Here is a 26,504-nt window from a genome sequence, read left to right as displayed (position 1 = left end):
GTGAGGTTGGTTTGTGTGATGGTCTGGGCTGCATCCACAATCCTCTCCAATTTCTTGCGGTCTTGGATGGAGCTGCTGTCAAACAATGCTGTGACGCATCCCAATAAAATGCTTTCTACGGCGCATCTGTCGACGTTGGTGAGACCTGTTGGGGACATGCCAAGCTTCCTCAGCCTTCTCAGGAAGTAAAGGTGTTGGTGTGCTTTCTTAGCCAGGTCAGGATCGAACCTGGGTCTCTACTGCCGCGCCACTGTGCTGAAGTGAAATGATTTTCTTTCTGAGGACTTTGGTTCGGCTTGAGAGACCAAATGGCCTATTTCCATTTAGTATGTTTATTGCATTACCTTTTATCCTGATTTCATCACTTTTATGTCATGCTGTCTAGAAGCACCAGAATTAGATTCTTGAGATGAATTTTCTAGCTATCGATTTAGGAATGGATAATTCATGCCTGCAAGACCAGATTTTGAGAGTATTTAGTATTTTTGTTCAACATTTTATGGCTCTTCTTGTTTCAATGTCGTTCAATATGTAAATGTGTTTTCACATTTTTCAATTTTTTTCACAGCAGGTTTCAATGTAGTTCAATGTGTAAATAGTTTAAAGATTAGGTCATTGATAAGGCCCTTTTCCATCTCTTCCACCTCTTTTAAACTTTGCCCCTCTCACCTGAAAACCATGCCCCCTAATATTTGATAATTTCACCTTGGGAAAAGGTTCTAACAGTATATTCTATCCTTGCCCCTGATAGATGTAGAAGCGGATTGGTTTAATGATGGAATAGGGGTGTTTTAGGGGTTGAAGGCACATCTGCCAATTGTTGAGGAATTAACATAGAAACATAGAAAATAGGTGCAGGAGGAGGCCATTTGGCCCTTCAAGCCAGCACCGCCATTCATTGTGATCATGGCTGATCATCTACAATCGGTAACCCGTGCCTGCTTTCTCCCCATATCCCTTGATTCCACTAGCCCCTAGAGCTCTATATAACTCTCTTTTAAATTCATCCAGTGAATTGGCCTCCACTGCCCTCTGTGGCAGAGAATTCCACAATTTTTAGTCTCCCCTCAGTTTTAAATGGCCTCCCCTTTATTCTTAGACTGTGTCCCCTGGTTCTGGACTTCCCGGACAGTGGGAACATTTTTCCTGCATCTAGCTTGTCTTGTCCTTTTATAATTTTATACATCTCTATAAGATCCCCTCTCATTCTTCTAAACTCCAGTGAATAAAAGCCTACTCTTTCCAATCTTTCCTCATATTACAGTCCCTCCATCCCAGGGATTAACCTCGTGAACCTACGCTGCACTGCCTCAATAGCAAGGACATCTTTCCTCAAATTAGGAGACCAAAACTGCACACAATACTCCAGATGAGGTCTCACCAGGCCCTATACAACTGCAGAAGGACCTCTTTGCTCCTGTACTCAAATCATCTCATAATGAAGGCAAACATGCCATTAGCTTTCTTCGCTGTCTGGTGTACCTGCACGCTTGCTTTCAGTGACTGGTGTACAAGGACACCAAGGTCTCATTGCACTTCCCCTTAACTTAATCTGACACCATTGAGATAATAATCTGTCTCCTTATTTTTGCTGCCAAAGTGGATAACCTCTCATTTATCTACATTATACTGCATCTGCCATGCATCTGCCCACTCAATCAACCTGTCCAAGTCACCTTGCAACCTTTCTAATATCCTCTTCGCAGTTCACACTGCCACCCAGCTTTGCGTCATCTGCAAACTTGCTAGTGTAACTTCTAATTCCATCATCCAAATCATTAATATATATTGTAAAATGTTGCAGCCCCAGCACCGAGCCTTGCGGCACTCCACTCGCCACTGCCTGCCATTCTGAAAAGGACCCGTTTATTCCTACTCTTTGCTTCCTGTCGCCAACCAATTCTCTATCCATGTCAATACCTTACCCCCAATACCATGTGCTCTAATTTTGCTCACCAATCTCCCATGTGGGACCTTATCAAACGCTTTCTGAAAGTCTAGATACACTACATCCACTGGCTCTCCTTCATCCATTTTACTTGTCACATCCTCAAAAAATTCCAGAAGATTAGTCAAGCAGGATATCCCCCTTCATAAATCCATGCTGACTTGGACCAATCCTTTTACCGCTATCAAAATGCGCCATTATTACCTCTTTAAGAATTGATTCCAGCATCTTCCCCACCACCGATGTCAGGCTAACTGGTCCGTAATACCCCATTTTCTCTCTCGCTCCTTTCTTGAAAAGTGGGTTAACATTAGCTGCCCTCCAATCAACCGGATTGGAATTAAATTCCAGGTCATATGTTTTTTGGGTTGTAGGATGGAGATTCCAGACAAAAAGGCACCTAGACCAAGGAACCTAGCAACTTGGTGCCAAGACAGCAACCTCTCCCTCAATGTCAGCAAGACAAAGGAGATAGTGATTGACTTCAAGAAGGAAAGCAGTACAGACACCCCAGTCTACAGTTGAAGCCGCTGAAGTTGAGATGGTCGAAAGCTTCAAGTTCCTAGGAGTAATTATCACCAATAATCTGTCCTGGACCTGCCATATCTAAGGTAAGGCCAATAAAGCACACCAATACCTTGGAAGGCTTAGGAAGTTTAGTATATCTCCAACAATACCGTGGAGTAACGGCAGAGTTGCTGCCTTACGGTGCCAGAGACCCGGGTTCAATGTTGACTACGGGTGCTGTCTGTACAGAGTTTGTACATCCTCCCCATGTTCTGCCTTTCTCCCAAGATCTTTGGTTTCCTCCCACATCCAAAGATGTACAGGTTTGTAAGTTAATTTGCTTGGTATAAATGTATTGTCCCTAGTGCATGTAAGAGAGTGTAGGTGTGTTGGGATCACTGGTCGGTGCGGGCTCAGTGGATCAAAGGGCCTGTTTCTCAAAACTAAGCTAAACGAAACCTTCACCAACTTTCATAATGCGCCATAGAAAGCATCTAATCGGGATGTATCGCAACCTGGTTTGGAAACAGCTCCATTGCAGATCATGAGAAATTGCAGAGAGTTGTAGACCTGTCACAAACCATCACACAAACCAACCTCCATTCTATCGAATCTATCTACACTTCACGATGCCTCAGCAAAGTCGCCAGTATAATTAAGGGCCAGTCTCACCCAGACACTCCCTCTTCTCCCCTCTCCCATCAGGCAGGAGATACAGATGTTTGAAAACGCATATCCCCAGATTCAGGGACAGTTTCTTCCCAGCTGTTATCAGGCAACTGAACCGTTCTATCACCAGCTAAAGAGCTGTCCTGACCTACCATCCACCTCATTGGAGACCTTTGAACTATCTTTATTCGGACTTTATTGGACTTCAATGTTACATCTTTGCACTAAATGTTGTTACACTCTATCCTTTATTTTTGCGCTGTGATCAGCTTCATCATTTTCATGCATCGTCTCTTTTTTTAACTGGATAGCACACAAATAAAAGGTTTTCACTGTATCTTGGTACATGTGACAATAATAATAATAATAATAATAATAATAATAATAATAATAATAATAATAATAATAATAAACAACATAAACAAAATAGAGAATGCCATTGGTAAACAAGAGTGAAATGTTAAAGCCGATGTTTTGCTTAACTGGGACCTGGTGTAAATCAGTAAAGACAAGGGTAATGAATGAAAAGGACGCTGTGTAAAAAAGGATGCAGGCAGTAATGTGTGTAATAAATTTTGCTTTACAGATTGTAGAAAAACTTATCAAGAATAATTTCAACCAAAGCTCTTCAAAATCAAAAGTACAGAAAAAGAAGCTTGCTGCTGTCCTTAAATTACATGCTAAGTCTCATCAGGTAAATGAAGACGATAGACCCTGACATTAAAGGAGAGTTCTTCAGCAGTACAGATAATCTGCATCCAGCTTTCACGATTTGGAGTGTCTTAACTTACATAAAAGTGACAAAGGAGTGACAAAGCTCCTGTACATCAATATTATGTAACTGGTAAGACTGCTGAACTGCAGCCACAAAGTACCACATGGGATAATGAAGCAATGGAAATATTGATTAGGGATGATGTTGCAATTCTAAAATGCTGAAATTTCGTTCGGTATTTATACCGAATGACAATAAAGTTCTGTTATTGTTATACTGTTAGAAGGGATTTATTTAATGTTTCTGGGAGAACAGAGGATGATTCACAGCATTATTGGCCCATCTCCATGGAATGGGCAAATTAATTTCACAAATTTCACGAAAAGGAGTAATATTAAATGCCCCTTATAATGTCCAATGCGATGTGTTATGATATGAATAATAATAATATATAATGAATAATAAAATGCGCAATGTAATAACAATGGATATAATGTAATAATATTAATATATGTAACTTAGCATGAAATAAAATGTAATAATATTAATATATGCAATGTAATGTAATAGATCAAATTGACTGAAGGATACAGCATGGAAACAAACCCTTTGGCCCATTGAGCCCACGCCAACCATCGATCACTCTTTCATAGTATTTCTATGTTATCCCATCAACTTTCTACACATCAGGGACAATTTTACAATGCACAATTAACCTACAAACCCGCATATTTTGGGGTGTGGGAGGAAACCGGAGCACCCGGAGGAAACCCACGTGGTTTCCCACAAGAATAACATGCAAATTCTACGTGGGAAGGATCCACGTCAGGATCGAACCAGGATCTCTGGCACTGTGGAACAGCAGCTCTACCAGCTGCACCACTGTGCTGCCCGCATGTAATATCTAATAATATTAATATATGTAATGAAATGGAATATTGAGGACTATGTCATGTAATATATAATGTAACATAATATAATTAATTAATATTAATACAAAAGAATGTGATATCAGAAGAATAACATGAGATGCCAGGGAGGAGCAATATTAGATGCCCTTCATTATTCCCAGCGTCCAATTCATAACCACGACTAAGATCAGTTCAGAGTATTTATGGAAAAGAAACCAGAAAATGTTGAAGATCCAAATGCTCCAAGGGGAAAAATCAGCAAGGCGTCTGCAGCAGGTAGTGCAGCTGTCTAACAGCTCCGATGACCCAGGTTCGATCATGACACCAGCGTGAAGCTTGCATGTTCTCTCTGTGTGGTTCCCCGCATGGGTTTCCTCCGGGAGCTCTAGCTTCCTCCCACACCCCAAAGGTGTGCTCTGTTGCAGATTAATTGGCTATTGTCTTTTACCTCCATCATTGATGGGGGAGTGGGTGAATCGGAAGACTGTTACTGGGCAGGTGAGAGAATAAGTGGGGAAATGGCCTAACCAGCATCGGCACAGTGGGCCAAACAGCCTCTTACTATGATGTAATGAAAAATGAAAAGGTGTTGGATCTTAGATGGACTGCAAAAGTAAATTATAAGATAAAGCGCGTTGTGGAGTTAGGAGTATGTGTCGGAATTTATAGTTATTGGCCTTAGACATGTTATGTACATATTGAACAATGAACATGCAGCATGAACATCAATAGCCTCGTGTTCTGGAAGTAGACCTACAACATTATGGACAGAAAGCAGGAAAATGGACAACCATTGGTTGTCTTTTAATGAGAAACACAATAAAATGCAGATGCTGGAATTTTGAGCAAAACACAAAGTACTGGAGGAACTCAGCAGGTAAGGCAACGTCCGTGGAGGGAATGGACCAACTACACTTTGGGACAGGACCCCTCATGAGTTTGAAGAGGAGGCCTGACCCAAAGCTTTGCTCATCCATTCCCTCCACTGATGCTCCCTTACCCGCTGAGTTTCAACAAATTAATCTGTCCTTTAGTGAAACAATGTCCACTTTACATTTGAAACACCTCTGTGTCTTGATACTCTTCTCCTCTCTCCCATGAGGCAAGAGGTAGAGAAGTGTGTAAATGCACACCTCCAGATTTCTTTGTTCTGGCCTTTTCCTCCTTTCAGTTCCCTCCCCACTACTTTCATTTGAAGAAGGGTCCCAACCCATCCCTTTTTCTCAAGAGATGCTGCCTGACCTGCTGAGTTACTCCAGCACTTTGTGTCTACTTTTGGTAGAAACCAGCATCTGCAGTTCCTTTCTACAGTTTCTTCCCAGCTGTTATTAGGCAACTGAACCATTCTATCAAAAACTAGGAGGTATTTATTCACAAAATGCTGGAGTAACTCAGCAGGTCAGGCAGCATCTCAGGAGAGAAGGAATGGGTGACGTTTCGGGTCGAGACCCTTCTTCAGACTGATGTCAGGGGGGGCGGGACAAAGGAAGGATATAGGTGGAGACAGAAAGACAGTGGGAGATCTGGGAAGGGGGAGGGGAAGAGTGGGACAGAGGAACTATCTAAATTTGGAGAAGTCAATGTTCATACCACTGGGCTGCAAGCTGCCCAGGCGAAATATGAGGTGCTGTTCCTCCAATTTCCGGTGGGACTCACTATGGCACTGGAGGAGGCCCATGACAGAAAGATCAGACTCAGAATGGGAGGGGGAGTTGAAGTGCTCAGCCACCGGGAGATCAGATTGGTTAAGGCGGACTGAGCGCAGGTATTGAGCGAAGCGATCGCCAAGCCTGCGTTTGGTTTCGGCGATGTAAATAAGTAGACATCTGGAGCAGCGGATGCAATAGATGAGGTTGGAGGAGGTGCAGGTGAACCTCTGTCTCACCTGGAAACACTGTTTGGGTCCTTGGATGGAGTTGAGGGAGGAGGTAAAGGGACAGGTGTTGCATCTCGTGCGGTTGCAGGGGAAAGTGCCCGGGGGTGGGGTGGTTTGGATAGGAAGGGACGAGTGGACCAGGGAGTTACGGAGGGAACGGTTTCTGCGGAACGCAGAGAGGGGAGGGGATGGGAAGATATGGCCAGTGGTGGGGTTCCGTTGTATGTGACGGAAATGTTTGCGGATGATTTGTTGGATACGCTGGCAGGTGGGGTGGAAGGTGAGAAAGAGGGGGATTCTATCCTTGTTACGAGTGCCGCCACCCTGAAAAGAGAGAACTTTGTCCCACCCCCCCTGATATTAGTCTGAAGAAGGGTCTCGGCCCGAAATATCGCCCATTCCTTCTCTCCTGAGATGCTGCCTGACCTGCTGAGTTACTCCAGCATTTTGTGAATAAATACCTTCGATTTGTACCAGCGTCTGCCGTTGATTTTCTTACACTATCAAAAACTAGAGAGTGGCTCTGAGCTATGATCTACCTCATTGGAGACCCTCAGACTATCTTTAATCGGACTTTACAGGACTTTATCTTGCACTAAACATTATTCCCTTTATCGTGTATCTGTACACCGTGAATACTCGATTGTAATCCTATATTGTCTTTCCGCTGACTAGACAGCACGCAACAAAAGCTTTGCGGTACAAGCGACAGTAAACTAAACTAACTGAACTAACTAATAATTTCCTCTGCTTCCTTGCTATTTTACCAAAGATTTCAACTGGGGAGAGGGCAAGAACAACTTTTCCACGATTGTTTGCTTTTTATACAGAAAGGAAAAAGGGGTGTAACAGATAAAATCAAGGACCAATTACAATTCTAATACAATTCCCATGGCTACAGAGAAAACAAAACCATTAATATAAGTCACATGCTTAGAAAACAAATCATTATTACACGGTCACATGCTTAGAAACCAAACCATTAATATAGGTCACATGCTTTCGGGGAAACGCATCAATTTACCTAGAGTAGATTTGAAACTTTTCCTACTTTCACACGCACCCATATAAGGAGTTGTTATTGAGAAATAAGCTTTTTATTTACTATATATGAGCAATCTCGCAGCTGCACGACCTTGCTCTAACTGTTTTAATACACAAGCTCACACTATCAGACAAGGGAGTCATTTAAGAGCAAAGAACCCCTATAATCCTCTGTCTACTCCCTATCACTCCTAAAAGGACAAACACATTCCATTCCCAATGATAACATTTCTGCCACAAGCATCCATCTTACAGCTTTCTACTGAAAATAAGCATTCATTTTATATTAGCTAAGACAACAACAAAATAAACCATCTTCAACCATCAACAACAAAATATCAACATCTCTAATTAACTATATGAGCTAATAGCATAGATTCTCAGTTGCACTACTAAACTAGTAATCCATAGGTTAAGGTGAATGAACAAATTTAAGTCATACCAAAGGTATTTTTAAAATAAATCTGCTATTCAATGGTACCTATGCAATTAAAAATCAATCTTGTTCAGTAAGGGTCTTTAGGCAAGGAAATTGGCTATTCGTTTCTGGTGTACATACGATGTCCAAACGCACAGATGGAATAATAACTCCATTCAAGGGCAATAAAAGATGCACAATAAACGGTGATTTGACTAGTGAGGCGTACTTCCCCTGGTGCGTATAAAAGAGGGGTTTTAGGTTACAATCTTATTTTATCCTGAGTGAATCAAGAGTTCATTTTGCAGTGAATCACGAGATGAAAACACTAATAAAAGTGCTGGTATTTATTATAAGCGGTGAGCATGAGATTTCACAGCCATTCAACCCAATTAGTCGTTTCTATTCCTGACGTTGATTGACCAGCGCGCAACTCTTGCATGCAAATAATTTGGCGCTAGTACCTGGCACATTTGCGCCAAGAGCTTCGCAAATTTGCCAGGTACTAGCGCCAAATTATTTGCATGCAAGAGTTGCGCGCTGAACATGATTCCTTGGCTTCGTTGCAACGTTTGTTTGGCAGTGCAATTAAAGAATCGCATACTGATGAAATCCCGAGGTTAATGAGTTACAACATGTAATCAATGCGCAGAAACATTCCCTGCGATGAGCAGATGTTGGTGCTGTAATTAGTTCTCTGAATACTCAAAATGTTAAGCAAGTTTAAAATTAAAATCTGTCGTAAAAGATTACGACACTATACAGGGATTGTGATGAAGCCGATGTTTTAATATTTGAGACTGCTAATTATGATGTCTGAATGTCATATAATCCATAAGACTTTGCACAATTCCCCAGTGTTCGTGTAGTAGCCACCTGACTCAACAACACATCATACAATCCATTTCCTTGCCTGTGACTGCCTTGTGATCAGCCACATTAAACAGTGTGATAATACGGCACTGACAATTTGTCATCCTGTTTATTTAGCCGTGATAACAATTTTAAGAAAAGCAACTAGCAATTATTATCAGGGCTATTAAGAACATGGAAAATAGAAATAGGATGAAATCATTTAGCCCGATCTGTCTGCTTCATCACTCAATAGGGACATGGTTAATCTTCTAACTGCGTGCAGTTCTGGTCGCCCTATACAGGAAAGATGTGGAGGCTTTGGAATTGGTGCAGAGATTTACCACATTGATGCGGAGATCAGAAGGGTTATTGGCTACAGGGAAAGGTTGGACATACTTGGATTGTCTTCCCTGGAATGCCAGATGTTGAGAGGAGACCTGATTGAAGTATATACAATTATAAGAGACATAGATAAGATAGACAGTCAGTACCTATTTCCCAAGATGGAAATGTCAAATACTAGAGGGCATAGTATTAGGGTGAGAGGTACAAAATTTAAAAGAGATATGTGGGACAAGTTTTTTTAAAGCAGAGGGTAGTAGTGCTGGTGTGGTGGTGGCAGAGGCAGGTACAATGGTGGCACTGAACAGCCTTTTGCAAAGGCTTATGGATTATGTGCTGCAGATAAAGATTGTTGTTTGCATCATGTTGGGCACAGACACTGTGGGCTGAAGGGGCTGTTACTGTGCTGTACTGTTCTATGTTCTACATTCAATGTTCTAACGTGGGGGCACTTTCCTAGCTTAATCCCATATCACTTGATTCCTTCAAGACCTAACAGGCTATACGTCTCTGCCCTAAATTAATTCAAAGACTTAGCCTCTCCAGCCTTCTGAGGTAGAGAATTAAAAAAATGTTGGTATCTGCTGGTAATGACATTTCACATCTCTATTCTGAATAGCTAACCCATTATTTTGGGTCTGTGAGCCCTTCAGTAAAGGAAAGCATCATTTCTGCATCTTCCCGCTCGACTCCTGTAAGAGATATGCACACTTCATAAATTTTGCCTTCTGCTAAATTCTGTTCAATCTGTCTTTGTGCAATAAACTCACCATCACGGGAATTAATCGGGTGATTAATCCTTCACCGCACTTCAAATGTATCCCTGTTTTGGAGACCAGACCTACACACGATGTTCCAGGAGCACTATCAATAGGACTCTGTATAATTGGAAAAAAGGTAATTCCAACCTTGTACTTTGATCCTCCGGGTACAAAGACCGACATATTAAGTAGACACAAAATGGTGGAGTAGCGCAGTGGGTCAGGCAGAATCTCTGGAGAAGTGGAATAGGTGACATTTCGGGTTAAGACCCTTCTTCAACATATTGTTGGCCTTCCTAATTGTTTGGTTTAGTTTAGTTTGGTTTGGTTTAGTTTAGTTTAGTTTAGCTTACTTTAGTTTATTGCCACTTGTACCGAGGTACCGTGGAAAGTTTTTTTGTTGCGTGCTATCCAGTCAGTGAAAAGACCATACATGATTACAATCGAGCCATCCAGAGTGTACAGATACAGGATAAAGGGAATAATGTTTAGTGCACGATAAAATCCAGTAAAGTCAGATTAAAGATAGTCTGAGGGTCTCCAATGAGGTAGATCGTAGGTCAGGTCCCCTCGCTAGTTGGTGATAGGATGGTTCTGTTGTCCAAGAACAGATGTTGTGTCTGCATGTTAACTTGCAGTGACTTTTAGCTTCCACACCTCTCTGAGCACCAGCATCTTACAACCTTTCACCATTTCAAAAATATAAAAAATACTCCATCTTCTATCTTTTGTCGCCAATGTGGGTGATCTTATCTATTGTCACAGCACTTCCTTATGATATGGGAAACCATTCAGCCCATTTATTCTATCCCAGCATATTCTTGTTATGCTTGCCCAGAAGTTCTTAATTTGTTTTTACTTCTAACTAATTTACTCAGGTCTTCTATTCTTCCCCTCTCCCCCCCCATCACCCTCCATTTCCATATGTTGCTCGACCTTTCCTGAATTCCAAATCCTTGGGCTTACTATCTCTTTGTCAACATAAAAAGTATTTTTATTTTAACCAAACACTATCTGTGATAGCTATTGATTACAACAGCAGGGCTATTTTTTCTGATGCTTTTCTTTGCCATAAGGTGAACTCTATTTATTGTAAACTAAAAGTAAGCCAATCTACCATCAACAATGCATCGCTCATGTCTTCATAGCTTGCTTCATTCGGATGACATGGATTAATTGCACATAGGCGATCAAAATAATTTGAATGGTCCGAAGGAAAATACTTCATCTTAATAAACTCTAATAATGATGTCAAATTATCATTATATTTCAATCCCCTATGGGCTTGCCTCCTTCAGAGCAAATTACATTGAGGAAATTAATGGCGATGATGAAATTATGTCTGCACAAAAAGATGCTGTATAGGACAACCATTCTTCCACAGTTAAGTGTTCCAAGAAGTACATTTCACTCACAAACCTCCTGATGCCACCAAAGCAAATGATGTTTTGCTGAACAAAGTGGGACACAAGTTACAAGACTTATCATACTTAAATTGCTAGAAATTATTGAGAGCTACAAATGTGGAACTAGGAATCATTTTAGGTGGGAGTTTCAGCAAAAATATTGCCTAATTGAAGGAGACAAAAGGAACTTTGGATGCTGTCATCTTGAGCAAAACACAAAGTACTGGAGGAATTCAACAGTTCAGGCAGCATTTGAGGAGGGAAATGGACAAGTGGCATTTTAGGTCCTGACCTGAAAGGTCGCTTGCCTATTCCCTCCCCAGATGCTGCCTGATCCGTTGACTTACTCCAAAGCAAATGATGATTTGCTTGACAAAGTGGTACAAAAATTATAAGAGTTTTCAAACTCAGATCGTTGTAAGTTATTGAGAGCTACAAATTTGGAACCAGGAATCATTTTAGGTGGAGTTTCAGCAACAACATTACCAAATTGAAAGAGACACAAGGGACTTTGTATGCTGTAACCATGAGCAAAATGCAAAGTACTGGAGGAAATCAACAGTTCAGGCAGAATCTGTGGAGGGAAATGGGCAGACACCATTTTGGGGTCCTGAATCAGGCCTGTCCATTCTCTCTGTGAATTCAACCTGATCCGTTGAATTCCTCCAACATTTGTGTTTTGATCTAATTAAAGAACCAGTTTTAACACAATAATTCTAACGTCTTTCCAGATTGCAGACTGCATGACAGTTTTTTTTGTGATTTCCTCAGGAAAAGGAAGTTTTCTCAGCAAAATACCACAGATGGGAAAGTGTACAGAACATTGCAACTAGTGTGAACAAAGGAGAATTTGGGATTATATAGCATTTGGACAACATTAGCAATAATGGCAGAAAGCAGAACAATGGTAAAGTATAGTTAGATGCTCAGTGCATCAATATGAGCAAAATCTGGGGCTCCAGATGGTTTCTACAGATTCCCCCTCTATTCTGGTGCGGAAAAATGCCAGAAGAAACCCTAGTGGTTCTTTATGGAAACAAGGACCTGCAGATGCTGGTTTACAATAAAAGACAGAAAGTGCTGGAGTAACTCAATGGGTCAGGCAGCATCTCTGGAGAACATGGATAGGTGACGTTTCAGGTCACCTGCTCAGTCTGAAGAAGGATCCCAACCCAAAATGTCACCTATCCATGTTCTCCTTGGATGCTGCCTGACTGATTGTTTTACACCAGTCCTTTGTGCCTCGTGGTTCTATGTTTAGTTTAGTTTAGTTTAGTTTAGTTCAGAGATACAGCATGCAAACAGCCACTTCGGCCCACCGAGTCCACGCCACATCCCACACACACTAGTGACAATTCACAATTTACAGAAACCAATTAACCTACAAACCTTTACGTCTTTACAATGTGGGAGGAAACTGGAGTGGTCATGGGGAGAATGTATAAACACCATACCCACCACCCTGTCACCATTACCCACTTAAGTAAGACGAAAGTCGATTTGGAACAGGAAACAGTGGAACGTAAATAATATGTGCAAGAAAAGTTCTGAACATAAGTATTTGTTAGAGGAACTCAGTGGGTCAGGCAGCATCGGGAGGACATTGGCAGGAATCATTTCTGGTCGGAACCCATCTCAAGATTTTTTGTTCAAGGTTTCAGCATCTGCAGTGTCATGTTTCTTTGTTGGTGTACAAAGATGCAACAAGTATATTCACAGCTTGCTTGTCATGCCTTAGAGTCATAGAGTCACACAGCGTTAAAACAGACCATTCATTCCAACTTGCCCACGCTGACCAACATGACTCGTCTACACCAGACCCACCCCATATCCCTCTAACCCTAATCTATTCATACACCTGTGCAAATGTCTCTTAAATGTTATAATAGTACCTGCTTCAACTCCCCTTTTTGGCAGCTCGTTCCATACATCCACCACTCTCTATGTGAAAAATTGCCCCTTAGGTTCCTATTAAATCTTTCTCGTCTTACCTCAAACCTATAACATCTGGTTCTCAATTCCTCTATCCAGGTCAAAAGACTCTGTGCATTTACCCTGGCTATGCCTCTCATGATTTTGTACAGCTCTATAAGAACAAGCCTCATCCCCCTGCGCTCCAAGGAATAAAGTCCTAGCCTGCTCAACCTCTCCCCTATAGCTCAGGCCCTCGAGTCCTGGCAGCATCCTCGTAAATCTTCTCTGCACCTATTCCAGATTTGACAACATCTTTCCGATAAGCTGGTGACCAAATCTGCAAATAATACTCTAAATATGGCCTCACCGATGCCTTATACAACTGGAACATGACTTCCCAACTTCTATGCTTGAAAATATGGAATAGGAGCATAATTAATTACACAATGGATAATGGTCAAGAAAGAGACAATTGTACTTGTATTGTGTACATTAATGAACAATGAGGGCAACTGAACATAATTTCAGGAAAAAGCCCTTTGCAATTGTCTAGAGAGTGAAAACGATTCAATACTTATTGGGCAGCCCATTAACCTTGCTCACAGACCATAAATCGTTATTTATAATGCTTGGTCCTAAGTTAACAGATCAATAATGGTTGTATTGAGAACACAAAGCTGGATAATTTTTCTGTTTCATTGAGATTAACCAGTCAAATGTATAATAAAATGTAACTGCAGATGCATTATTAATTAGTTTATAAGTTTAGTTTATTGTCACGTGTACCAAGGTACAGTGAAAAGCTTTTGTTGCGTGCTAACCAGTCAGTGGAAAGATAATACATGATTACAATCGAGCCATGCACAGTGCAAAGGGAATAACGTTTAGTGCAAGATAAAGTCCAATAAAGTCTGATTGTCACCAATGAGGTAGATAGTAGCTCAGGATTGCTCTCTAGTTGTTGATAAAAAGGTTCAGTTGCCTGACAACAGCTGGGAAGAAACTGTCCCTGAATCCGGAGGTATGCGTTTACACAATTCTATACCTTTTGCCTGATGGGAGTGGGGAGATGAGAGAGTGACTGGGGTGAGACTCATCCTTGATTATGCTGGTGGCCTTGTCAAAGCAGTGTGAAATGTAAATGGAGTCCATATAAGGGAGGTTGGTTTGTGTGATGGTCTGGGCTGCGTCCACAATCCTCTGCAATTTCTTGCGGTCTTGGATGGAGCTGGTCACAAACCATTTAAGGTTAATTAATGAGGGTCTATTCATAATATTTGAAAGCGCGATCATTTCATAGTATTTCAAAGTGTGGCACAGTGGTGCAACTGGTAGAACTGCTCCCTCCGAGCGCCAAAGACCCGGGTTCAATCCTGACCATGGGTGCTGTCTGTGCGGAGTTTGCATGTTCGTCCTCTGAGCATGTGCATCTCCACTGAGTGACAATAGACAATAGACAATAGACAATAGGTGCAGGAGTAGGCCATTCAGCCCTTCGAGCCAGCACCGCCATTCAATGCGATCATGGCTGATCACTCTCAATCAGTACCCCGTTCCTGCCTTCTCCCCATACCCCCTCACTCCGCTATCCTTAAGAGCTCTATCCAGCTCTCTCTTGAGAGTGCTCCAGTTTGTTCCCACATCCCAAAGACGTGCAGGATGGTTGGTCAATTGTCCTCTGTCACTTGCCCCTGGTGTGCAGGGGGTGGATGGCGAAAGTGAGATATCATGGAATTAATGTGAATAGGTGATGTCTGATTCAGTCATTGATTTAAAGGTAATATCATGCAATCCTTTTAGAAATGATATCTTTGGTTTCCTAAATGAAAACTGAAAATGCTAGAAATACTCAACAGGTCAGGCAGCATCAATGAAAAAGCTAAATATATTTAATACAGCAACTCATTTTTTTTCCATTGGAGCCCGTATTTTTTACTTTTGTTTGACTAAACACAGCATGGAAACAGGCCCTTCAGCACACCGAGTGCATGCTGACTATCGATCAAGCAGCCAATATCATTAAAGACCCACACCACCATGGCTACGCTCTTATTTCACTCCAACCATAGGAAGAAGGTACAAGAATCTGAAAAATGTGACCACCAGCTTCAAGAATAGCTTCTTCCCAGCATCCATCAGGCTCTTGAACACTACACAACGTTAACCTCAACTATGAACTGTGGACTTTGGTTGCCCAGAGGACTCTGTGTTTTTGAACTGGTGGTATGGTTATTTCTTAATAGGACTTTTGTTTATTTTATGTATGTAATATATTTTACTGTATGTAATGCATTTACATGCCTGTTATGCTGTTGCGCAAGAATTTCATTGTTCTGTTGCCAATACATATGGCAATTAAACAATCCTGACTTGACTCTCAGATGCACTGCCAGAAGTAGTGAAGATGGATCCAATTATAAGGGAACGGAAAAGAGAACGGAATAGGTTTTAAAAGGAAATAATGTCCTGGGATATGAAGAAAGTGCAAGTACCCAGATTGTTCTGACAGAGGGTTAGTATGGGCTTGATGAGCTAAATGGCCTCATTTCATGCTGTTAGCATTCTGTAATTCTGGAAATACAGTCTTTCAGAATGGATTGAGGTGAAATGCATTGGGTCCTGTGCAAAATATGGATGGCACAGTGGCACAGCTGGTAGACCTGTTGCCTCACAGTGCCAGCGTTCTGGGTTTGATCCTGATCTATAGTGCCGTCTGAGTGGAGTTTGCACATTCTCCCGGTAACTGCACATGTTCCCTCCGGCTGTTTCCTACCAAGTCCCAAAGACACATGGGATTGTTGGTTAATTGGCCTCTGGAAATTGCCTCTAATGTGCAGGGAGTGGATGTGAAATTGGGATAACAGAACTAGTGTGGACAGGTGATCAATGGTTGACATGAGAGGACACAAAGACAGTGCTGGAATAACCCAGCAGATTCTTCAGACTGAAGAAGTGTCTCGACCCAAAAAGTCACCTTTCAAAGTTTTCCAGAGAGGCTGCCTGCCCTGCTGAGTTACTCCAGGACTTTGCATCCTTGTGTGTGTTAACTAGCAGCTGCAGTTCTTTGTTTCGACATGATGGTTGATGTGAACTCAATGGACTGAAGGGCCTGTTTTCATGCTGCACATTTAACATTAACTAAGTAAATTTCTCTGTTGAAAAATTTAGACCCATTTTGTTTAGTGACGACCTATCAAAATACCTAGCTATAGTTAACATTTTTGTTCATTCCATTTTTATTTGAGCTAAAAATAAAATGAAACTAAAATGCTATTAAATACACACTTGCTTCGTGGTATTATCCAGCATCAAATGGTGTAGTGGAGAGGTCAGTGATCATGGTCAGAGAAGGAGCTCTAAAGAAGCAGACGTCAACAATGAATCATCTGCTGACCAGCTTTTTGACGGCATAAATCACAATGGTTTATGCTCCTGCTGTGTGATGAATGTGTAGAAGACTTAACATGATTGAACTCAGTTCAACTAAGTCTTCAGGTGAAAATGGAAGAGGGACAGATATGGCAGAAATAAAATTATTACTCAAGGCAATGATTCAAACAACACGATTAAGGGGAGTGTTAGCGCTGTGGATGTGACCCAGTGCATTACACAGATCAGACTTTCCACCATTCACTCCATCTACACTTCACACGGTCTCAGGAAACCAAACAACATAATCAAAGATAGGCACAAAATGTTGGAGTAACTCAGCGGGACAGACAGCATCTCTGGAGAGAACGAATGTGTGATGTTTCGGGGCGAGACCCTTCTTTAGACTGAGTTTGAAGATGGGTCCTGACCCATTCCTTCTCTCCGGAGATGCTGCCTGTCCCTCTGAGTTACTCCAGCATTTTGTGTCAATCTTCAGTTTAATCCAGCATCTGAAGTTCCTTCCTAAACGGAGCTTCTGGGAGCTACACCTGCAAGAACTGTGTCCAGATGCAGCTCCTGAAGGGACGTGTGGTGGAGTTGGAGAGGCAGTTGGATGACCTCAGGGCCATCCGGGAATGCGAGAGTTTCCTCGACAGGACCTATTGTGAGGCTGTCACGCCAAGGGTCCAGGTCGAGCGAAGGTGGGAGACTGTTTCAGGGGGGAGTGGACGTGGACTACAGGAGACCCCAGTGGCTGTGCCTATTGCAAATAGGTATACCCTCTTGGGAACTGTCGGGGCAAAAGACGTTTCCAGTCCGAGTGGCGGACCTGTTGGCAAGGATACTCGACAGGGGAGACCGAAGTCTGGAAGAGCCGTAGTGGTCGGTGACTCCATAGTCCGAGGGATGGACAGAAGATTCTGTGGCAGCAGGAGGGACTTGAGGATGGTCTGTTGCCTCCCTGGTGCCAGGGTTCAACACATCACCGACCGGCTTCAGAAAATCCTAGCGAGGGAAGGCGATCAACCTGAAGTCGTTGTGCACGTGGGCACGAATGACGTCGGGCGGAAGAGGAAGGAGGTGCTACAGCGGGAGTTTAGAGAGTTGGGAAAAACGCTGAGAAGTAGGATGTCGAAGGTAGTTATCTCTGGACTGCTACCGGTACCTCGTGCTGGTGAGGCCAGGAACAGAGAGATAGAGGGTATGAATTTATGGCTGAGGGACTGGTGCAGAGAGCAGGGATTTAGATTTCTGGACCACTGGGATCTCTTCTGGGCTAGCGGTGACTTGTACAAAAGGGACGGGTTGCATCTTAACAGCAGGGGGACAAACATTCTGGCAGGCAGGTTTGCTAGTGTGACACCTGTGGCTTTAAACTAAGTAGTGGGGGGGAGGGGTTAACAAATTGTGAATATGAAGATGAGGTAAAAGGGAATACAGGAGATATTGCAAAAGACTCTCGGAAGAATGGGAACAGAAGTTCTAGAGCGGAAAAGAAATTAAGGGCAGGGCCAATTGTGAACGATGTGAGAGGGGAGGTAAATACAGAAGTTAAAGTGTTGTACTTAAATGCGCGTAGTATAAAAAATAAAGTGGATGAGCTTGAGGCTCAGTTAGTCATGGGCAAGTATGATGTTGTAGGGATCACTGAGACATGGCTACAAGAGGACCAGGGCTGGGAACTGAATATTCAGGGGTACACAACGTATAGAAAAGACAGACAGGTGGGCAGAGGGGGTGGGGTTGCTCTGATGGTAAGGAATGATATTCATTCCCTTGCAAGGGGTGACATAGAATCAGGAGATGTTGAATCAGTATGGATAGAAATGAGAAATTGTAAGGGTAAAAAGACCCTAATGGGAGTTATCTATAGGCCCCCAAACAGTAGCCTCGACATAGGGTGCAAGTTGAATCAGGAGATAAAATTGGCGTGTCAAAAATGTAATGCTACGGTGGTTATGGGAGATTTCAACATGCAGGTAGACTGGGAAAATCAGGTTGGAAATGGACCCCAGGAAAGAGAGTTTGTAGAGTGCTTTCGAGATGGATTCTTAGAACAGCTTGTACTGGAGCCTACCAGGGAGAAGGCAATTCTGGATTTAGTGTTGTGTAATGATCCTGATCTGATAAGGGGACTAGAGGTAAAAGAGCCATTAGGAGGCAGTGATCACAACATGATAAGTTTTACTCTGCAAATGGAAAGGCAGAAGGGAAAATCGGAAGTGTCGGTATTACAGTATAGCAAAGGGGATTACAGAGGCATGAGGCAGGAGCTGGCCAAAATTGATTGGAAGGAGGCCCTAGCAGGGAAGACGGTAGAACAGCAATGGCAGGTATTCCTGGGAATAATGCAGAGGTTGCAGGATCAATTTATTCCAAAGAGGTGGAAAGACTCTAAGGGGAGTAAGAGACACCTGTGGCTGACAAGGGAAGTCAGGGACAGCATAAAAATTAAGGAGAGGAAGTATAACGTAGCAAAGAAGAGTGGGAAGACAGAGGATTGGGACTCTTTTAAAGAGCAACAAAAGTTAACTAAAAAGGCAATACGGGGAGAAAAGATGAGGTACGAGGGTAAACTAGCCAATAATATAAAGGAGGATAGCAAAAGTTTTTTTAGGTACGTGAAGAGGAAAAAAATAGACAAGGCAAATGTGGGTCCCTTGAAGACAGAAGCAGGGGAATTTATTATGGGGAACAAAGAAATGGCAGACGAGTTAAACCGTTACTTTGGATCTGTCTTCACTGAGGAAGATACACACAATCTCCCAAATGTTCTAGGGGCCGGAGAACCTAGGGTGATGGAGGAACTGAAGGAAATCCACATTAGGCAGGAAATGGTTTTGGGTAGACTGATGGGACTGAAGGCTGATAAATCCCCAGGGCCTGATGGTCTGCATCCCAGAGTACTTAAGGAGGTGGCTCTAGAAATAGTGGAAGCATTGGAGATCATTTTTCAATGTTCTATAGATTCAGGATCAGTTCCTGTGGATTGGCGAATAGCAAATGTTATCCCACTTTTTAAGGAAGGAGGGAGAGAGAAAACGGGTAATTATAGACCAGTTAGTCTGACATCAGTGGTGGGGAAGATGCTGGAGTCAATTATAAAAGACGAAATTGCTGAGCATTTGGATAGCAGTAACGGAATCATTCCGAGTCAGCATGGATTTACGAAGGGGAAATCATGCTTGACAAATCTACTGGAATTTTTTGAGGATGTAACTAGGAAAATTGACAAGGGAGAGTCAGTGGATGTGGTGTACCTCGACTTTCAGAAAGCCTTCGACAAGGTCCCACATAGGAGATTTGTGGGAAAAATTAGGGCACATGGTATTGGGGGTAGGGTACTGACATGGATAGAAAATTGGTTGACAGACAGAAAGCAAAGAGTGGGGATAAATGGGTCCCTTTCGGAATGGCAGGCAGTGACCAGTGGGGTACCGCAAGGTTCGGTGCTGGGACCCCAGCTATTTACGATATACATTAATGACTTAGACGAAGGGATTAAAAGTACCATTAGCAAATTTGCAGATGATACTAAGTTGGGGGGTAGTGTGAATTGTGAGGAAGATGCAATAAGGCTGCAGGGTGACTTGGACAGGTTGTGTGAGTGGGCGGATACATGGCAGATGCAGTTTAATGTAGATAAGTGTGAGGTTATTCACTTTGGAAGTAAGAATAGAAAGGCAGATTATTATCTGAATGGTGTCAAGTTAGGAGGAGGGGGAGTTCAACGAGATCTGGGTGTCCTAGTGCATCAGTCAATGAAAGGAAGCATGCAGGTTCAGCAGGCAGTGAAGAAAGCCAATGGAATGTTGGCCTTCGTAACAAGAGGAGTTGAGTATAGGAGCAAAGAGGTCCTTCTACAGTTGTACCGGGCCCTGGTGAGACCGCACCTGGAGTACTGTGTGCAGTTTTGGTCTCCAAATTTGAGGAAGGATATTCTTGCTATGGAGGGCGTGCAGCGTAGGTTCACTAGGTTAATTCCCGAAATGGCGGGACTGTCGTATGTTGAAAGGCTGGAGCGATTGGGCTTGTATACACTGGAATTTAGAAGGATGAGGGGGGATCTTATTGAAACATATAAGATAATTAGGGGATTGGACACATTAGAGGCAGATAACATGTTCCCAATGTTGGGGGAGTCCAGAACAAGGGGCCACAGTTTGAGAATAAGGGGTAGGCCATTTAGAACGGAGATGAGGAAGAACTTTTTCAGTCAGAGGGTGGTGAAGGTGTGGAATTCTCTGCCTCAGAAGGCAGTGGAGGCCAGTTCGTTGGATGCTTTCAAGAGAGAGCTGGATAGAGCTCTTAAGGATAGCGGAGTGAGGGGGTATGGGGAGAAGGCAGGAACGGGGTACTGATTGAGAGTGATCAGCCATGATCGCATTGAATGGCGGTGCTGGCTCGAAGGGCTGAATGGCCTACTCCTGCACCTATTGTCTATTGTCTATTGTAATCATAGACCTTTCCCTCCCCAGCCATTCCTTCTTCTCCTTTCTCCGGTTGGGGACAAGTTACAGATGCTTGAAATCACGGAACACCAGACTCAGGCAGAGTTTCTTCATCTCTGTTATCAGGCTTCTCAACAGCATTCCCATAAGTTAGGGTACTGTGTGATTCGCATCATTGCAGACATTGGACTTGGTCTCCAGAACTGTGGCGCTATATTGCTGAGAATAGGCGGCACAGGGGAGCAACATGGGGGACTGCTGCCTCACAGCTCACAAAAGATTCATTTTAACTAAAAGGGGCGGCACAGTTGCTGCCTCACAACACCAGGGACCCAGGTTCGTTCCTGGCCTTGGCTGCTGTCTGTGTGGAGTTTGCACGTTCTCCCTGTGACCGCTCGGGTTTCCTCCGGGTGCTCCGGCTTCCACCCACATTCCAAAGACGTGTCAACATGCAATCAGGCTATGCTTCATTCTTTTAAGTGCCAGAGACCAGAAGCCTATTCTGCTCAGTCTTTCTTCTTTGAAGGTCACACAATTCCAAGGTCCAATCTTGTTAATTAGAATTTTTAATTTTGAATTACTCCATTGTTTTTTTTCTCATGGATATACAGGGAATGGATGGATATGGATCAAGTGCAGGCAGAGGAGATTAGGTTAACTTGGCATCTTGTTAGGTGTGTTCTGTGGTGTGCTGTACTGTTCGATGTTCAATGTGCAATGTTCTACGAATCTTTGCTAAACTCATTTACTAATGAATATATCCTAAAGGTAAGGAAATTAAAATTTTACACAATGCTCTTAGTGCACGGGAAAGTTCCACATGATTATAGCAAGACAACTAAATCTTATACTCAAATCTCATATGATAAAGGTGAACATTCCAAAGACATGCAGGTTTGTAGGTTAATTAGCTTCTGTAAATTGTCCCTAGTGTGTAGGATAGAACTAGTGTACGGGTGATTGCTGATCGGTGTGGACTTGGTGGGCAGAAGGGCCTGTTCCCATACTTTATCTCCAAAAACTAAAAAGATACTTTAGAGGTACTTTAGAAATACAGCCCGCAAACAGGTCCTTTGGCCCACCGAGTCCACGCCAACCAGCGATCACCCCGTACACTAGCACGATCCTACACACTGTCATTACAAACTCCGTGCAGACGGCGCATGTTATCAGGATCAAACTGGGGTCTCTGGCACTTTAAGGCAGCAACTCTACCGCTGAGATGCTGCCTGACCTGCTGAGTTACTCCAGCATTTTGTGAATAAATACCTTCGATTTGTACCAGCATCTGCAGTTATTTTCTTATATTATATAACTTTACCGCTGCGCTACTGTGCCGCAAAACGAAAACGAAAAACACCTAAAACCATATAATTTGCCTTTCTTAAGGCTTGTGGCACGTGTGCGTGACCTTTCAATGATTTGTGTAGCAGGGGACCCAGCTCCCTTCAATCATCAGAGTTTACAAATCTCTCACCATTTAACAAAAAATACTCAGCATTTCTCATTCTACTGAAGCGTTTAAGCTCAAATTTTTCACTTTGTCATCCATCCATCCGTGATGTTGTTACCCTTTCACTAAGCGAGGCCATATCCCCCAGTATTCTCTTTGCTCCTTCACACTCCCACTTTAGCAGAGAATATTGATCCAATAAATAAGTTGCAGGGGCTCTCAGTGTCACTTTAAGTAACTTTGTCACCCTCGTGCACTTTGTATTGTCCAAATAAAAATTATGGAACATGTGTATATAACAAATTACAGCTACCAGTGTTACTTTCTATTTATTGCCATAGGCTATAAGGGAAAACAGACAGCATAGAATCCAGATAATCATGCCATTCAGCAAACACTGAGGGCAACTATTCTCTTAGGACTGCATATGACTACAAAGCATCCCATTTAAAACTTTCGTTGGACAATAACACAGGCAAATATCCAGAGCAACATTCACCAGGCTACTAAAGAAAAAGTGTTTTTATAACCTCTGGTATTCTTCCACCAGTTGGGTGGGCACAGTGACACAACTGGTAGAGCTGCTGCCTCATTCGGTGCTGGTTTGAAGGGCCGAATGGCCTTCTCCTGCACCTATTGTCTATTGTCTATTCCACCAGAAACCCGGCTTCGATCCTGACCTTGGGTGTCGGCTGTGTGGGGAGTGGATGAGAAAGTGGGATAACATAGAACTAGTGTGAATAGGTGATCGATGGTCGGTGCGGACTCGGTGGGCCGGTTCCATGCTGTATCTCTAAACTAAACTAAACTATGGTCTGCAGTCATTGAAGTATAGGTTCTCCTGAAGTGTACTCACTGTTGTAAAGTAGGAAGAAAAGAAAATAGACCCAAGATGCTGGAGTATCTCCGCGGGTCAGGCAGCATCTCTGGAGAAGACGAATAACTGATGTTTTGGGTTGGAACCCTTCTTCAGACCCAAAGGTTTAACAATTCTTTTCTCCCGAGATGCTACCTGACCCACTGAGTCACTCCAACACCTTTTGTCCATCTTCGGTGTAAACCAGCATCTGCAGTTCCTTCCTACACAAGACATTACCAAATCTGTGCATGGCAAGATCCCATAAAACATAATATGCTGTAAGAATAATTTCCCTTCACCTTTTCAAACTGTTGGCTGGGATACTTTCCATGCAACCAAGAGGGCAAATTGCTTTAATGAATATAAACAATGTTGGGGTTGCTCAAATACTTTTTTTCTTTCAATTTAGCTTTCTAGCATCGCTTTGCAAGCAGCGCTTTGCATTCAAATCGCTGTATTTCCCATATTTTCTTACAATGCAGATGGAGATTATTTGGCCATCGAGTCTGTGCCAGCTCTCAAAGCCATCCCCTCCATTCCATTCCCTTCTGTACTTCCCAGCAGTCCACTCTCTCTCACTAAGCCCATATCATGGCACAGTGGCACAACTGGCAGAGTTGCTGCCTCACAGCGCCAGAGACCTGGGTTCAATCCTGACCTCAGGTGCTGTCTGTCCAGTTTGCACGTTCTCTCTGTGACCATGTAGGTTTCCTCTGGGTGCTTTGGTTTTCTCCCTCATCCCAAAAATGTGTGGGCCCGGTAGATTAACTGGCGAGTATGCATTGTCCCCACTGTGCAGGTGTTTGATAGAATCTACGGGTAGTTCGACTTCCGGTGGCGCTATGCTCTGATAAAGCCACGCGTCAACTAGCTCCGAAGAAAATCCGATCTTAAAGGGGAAAGAACGGGACGGGTCCACTGAAATTTGCCGATAACTTTCAACGAAGGGTGAGTGAAGTCATTAGACCGTGACTCCTACCGTTTATATGTCGATAAGTCGCACTCCCCCGTTAAAAACTGCTGCAAAACGAGCTGGCAAGGCCAGGCTGCCGGAAGAGGAATCAGGTCAGATGGAAGCATCAGCCTCAGCCTCAGCCTCAGCCTCAATTCCAGTGCCGACCCAAGAAGAAATTCCCAAACAGTCCCGAAAGCCACAGCCTAAAAAAATTGGATTGGAGGAATTTCGAACCATAGTTGGTGAGGAGCTTTCAAGTATGAAGGATGATTTTCAGGAAATGAAAGATGAATTAATATCGTTGAAAGGATTGAAGGGAGAAATATCAACTATCATCAGTGAGAAGTTATCATCAGTGAAGAAAGAAATATGTGATAGTATGAACGAACATATGGTGGAAGTAAACTCTAAACTACAAAAGCTGGATTCCGACTTTACCAGTAAGTTGGAGCATATTACTACTACGGTACATCAACATGACGAGGCTATATGCGAGTTGGAAGTTCTAGCTGAGACAAGCGCTGAAACAACAAAAAGGGTATTAACGGAGACTCAACGCCTATCTGATCTACTAGCGAAAGTAACCGAGAAATGCATTGACTTAGAGGGTCGCTCTAAACGTCAGAACCTAAGGATTGTTGGAGTTAAAGAAGGCCAAGAGAAAGATAAAAAACCTCTGTGATTTCACTGCTGAACTCCTACGGGATGTTTTGAAACTGGACACAAAACCTTTGCTGGATCGAGCCCACAGAGCACTGAGAGCTCGGCCAGCTGCTGGCGCTCCCCCAAGGCATCTGATATTAAAGGTACACTACTCTCACGTCTTAGAAGATATTCTGTCGAGAATCGCTATCAACAGAAACTTATCATTCCAAGGCGACAATATCCGTATTTTTAGAGATTATCCTGCTGAGGTGGTTAAGAAAAGAGCACTTTTTAATGAGACAAGATCAATTCTGAGGAAGATCCCATCGCTCAGATTCGGAATGTTGTACCCGGCCAAACTGCGAGTCACCTACAAGCAGACAGAAACCTTTTATACTGATCACAATAAAGCATTCGAATTCGCCCGAGAGATTGAAAACTCGCTGAAGGGATGAATACCACTCCACGGCTGTAATCACTGGCAGAGAACTGATTGGGCTATAAGGCGTTATAATTTAAAGTTCCAAGACCAGTGAATAAGCTATATGACTATTAATCTTTATTAACTACTATTAATAAAAAAATATTATTAATCACTACCAATAAGAAGTTCAAGTAACACTTGACTCATGTAAATTTTACTTTTAACATTTAACTAATACACCCTAGGGGGGAAAACTGGCCTATTTTGGATTAAATTCCTTTGGGCCTGTCCTGTTTATTTCCCCTTGCTTCTAAAAATATATATATTTTAAAACCGGAGCTAGTATTAATTTTGTCACAAGCTACGGAAGTCCTTAAATTTTTTGCCAACATAGGGTGGCTTTCACTAACTGCACTAATTGTAGTTGTAGTTTCAGATGTTTCTTTTCTTTTCCTGCACTCTTTTAACTCTCTACGTTATCTTACTTCTAATTTTTTTCACTGTGTTATTATTAAGTATTTATATCATTTTGGGAGATACTTTCGGGTGATACTCCGAATATCACAAAAGACCACCCAACCTCCACTCAAGAAGAATGCTATGGTTCGTGTGACAAACCATTTACTTTATCACAGACCATTTAATCTTTAAGATGCAAGATACTACTACGAAATCTGGGGGTAAAGGTATTACATTTTGTAGCTGGAATGTCAAGGGCATTAATGAACCAATCAAAAGTGGTAAAGTACTTTCACATCTAAAATCAATTAATGCTGATATAATGTTTCTTCAGGAAACCCATCTCAAAAACGTGGCACATAATAGACTGAAAGGCAAATGGATTGACAAATTATTTCATTCATCATTCTCCTTTAAATCAAGAGGGGTAGCCATTTTAATCCGTAAGGGTATACCATTCAAACATACCTCTTCTATTGTTGATACTGAAGGTAGATATGTCATATTAGTGGGTGAACTG

The sequence above is a fragment of the Rhinoraja longicauda genome, chromosome 15 (assembly GCF_053455715.1).
Source record: "Rhinoraja longicauda isolate Sanriku21f chromosome 15, sRhiLon1.1, whole genome shotgun sequence".
NCBI lineage: Eukaryota > Metazoa > Chordata > Chondrichthyes > Rajiformes > Arhynchobatidae > Rhinoraja > Rhinoraja longicauda.
This window is presented reverse-complemented; position numbering follows the sequence as displayed.